Raw genomic sequence first — 2,049 nt, 5'->3', positions numbered from 1 at the left:
ATGTCACCGTCACACATGTGCACCAGTAGGTTTCGATTTTCTGGTCATCGAAACTAATGTAAAATGTGATTATTGCAGAAATAAATATATAAAAGCGATATTTCAGCTCAATGGATTTTTTAGTTTGTAAAATTTAGTTGCTAAAATTACATACACTTTTTAACTTTTCGGTTCCGAAATAGGATGGATGCCGTGTACGATTTGCTACCTGCATGTTCAGCTACTTTGTTGGCTCTGTCGCAAAAATTATTGAGATCGTGTAATTCAGGCCCCCCTCTCATTGAAGACCAGACAGCCCACAAGCTGATACCAGTGAATAACAGCAAGACCCTTACTTTCGGATCTTGAACTGCTTCCACTTTTCGTTACATGGTGATCTTCAACTGTATCGAGGATTCATCCTATTTTGAGCACAAATTCTGAATTTTTAGCTATCAGAACGCAAGAAATCAGCTTGAAATGAAGGGCTTCAAATGCAAGAAAAATATCATGAATTCCAACACGTTTGGTTCTGGACCTTATATAAAGGCAAACCTTTTCTGAAATGTTGATATGTCTCCAATATTCTGTTAAACCAAAAGCAGAAATTCTTACTCCATTTGGCTGAAGATCGCATATGGAGCTGCTCAAAAACACACCAAAAGCAGATAAATATATGCCTTTATTAGGCAATACACATCTACTTGTGGAACATAGTACGCTGCCTTTATTTTTCACAATTTTCCAGAAATTCTCAGAATATATAGAAATTTCAATTGTATGCGATGTAGTAAAAATCTCCAGTGCATGTATTCTGTAAAGCGTAGGTGATAGTCAGGTTAAAGCACCATTTGTTGACATCATGTTACAAAACGAAATTCTAAATCTGAATAAACTGAAATAGTTACTGATGCTAATTGAATTCCTCCTTAACCATTTGGCACGCCATTTTGCTTCCATCGAAATCGAATTTTTTATGCCTGAATAGTATATTCAGGCCTCAAGTTTTGCAGCACAGAATACTATATTAATATTATAACAGAGATTGATTTTTATGCAGGGATGTGCAAAATATCGTAGTGTCATAATTGATGAAAACAGCAACATCGATATGCCACGCTGTGTCAGATAAATACCCGGAGGATCATGGAAATAACTCTTTTTGTAAAGTGCATGTCACACCTGAAATCCCCCCCTCCCCCCAATTATTTTACTATAAGCGGTAAAATAAGTCTGCACAAAAATAACAGACAACGTGCTACCCCGCTCACTGTTTTGCAAATTATTTACTGCTTTCGCTAAGCACCATTAAAAACCAGCTTATTTGTCAGATGAAGGACGAGACGTTGACCTGAACCGAAGAAATCACTGTTAGGGGCAGCCCACAGCTGGAAAAAGCAGAGACCGCTTTGTACACAAGTGTGCACATAACGTGTCAAAGGGTCAAGTTTTCTTTCACCGCCCAAATCTCTACCATTAAATGAAGGACCACAAAGGACATGAATGGTAGCCAAAAAGATAGAATTCAAGAAAAGGTTTGTAAACTTTAATGTGAAAGGTAGCAGAAAAAGATAAATTTTGAGAAAAAAAATTATGGCGACAGTTACATAAGTCAACGTAAGAATGAAATGAGACAGCATTAGAAGTAATGTTGCTACTACAGATTGTGTGCTTGTGTTACTTTTTTTCACCAGGTACGCAATGAAACTGTCATCCTATCTTCATTTGTACGCATAAAATCGCGCACTGAGCAAGTTCAGAGTACCTGTTCCAACGTGCTTGTCTCACCCTTTCCCAGTTGTGCGCTCAATCCTTATTTTTCAGTTTAGATTTTTTGCATCGTTGTCACGTGAACCTGTGACATCATCGCCCTCTCGACTAATCAGCAGCTTTTGCGACTAACGCAGGTCATGAAATCGCATGATGTGAACTGTAATGGTGTCGCATAAGTTTTTGACAACCTTTTACTTACCAACAATCCACATTCAAGTATCTCTCTTGATAATTTTCTGTACCACAATAGGTCAAACAGCGTGGTTCTTGGTACAGCAAGTGGTGCGGTGCAGTGTA

This window comes from Amblyomma americanum, chromosome 11, assembly GCF_052857255.1.
Source record: "Amblyomma americanum isolate KBUSLIRL-KWMA chromosome 11, ASM5285725v1, whole genome shotgun sequence".
NCBI lineage: Eukaryota > Metazoa > Arthropoda > Arachnida > Ixodida > Ixodidae > Amblyomma > Amblyomma americanum.
The sequence above is the reverse complement of the archived record's forward strand: the minus strand, read 5'-3'. Positions refer to the sequence as shown.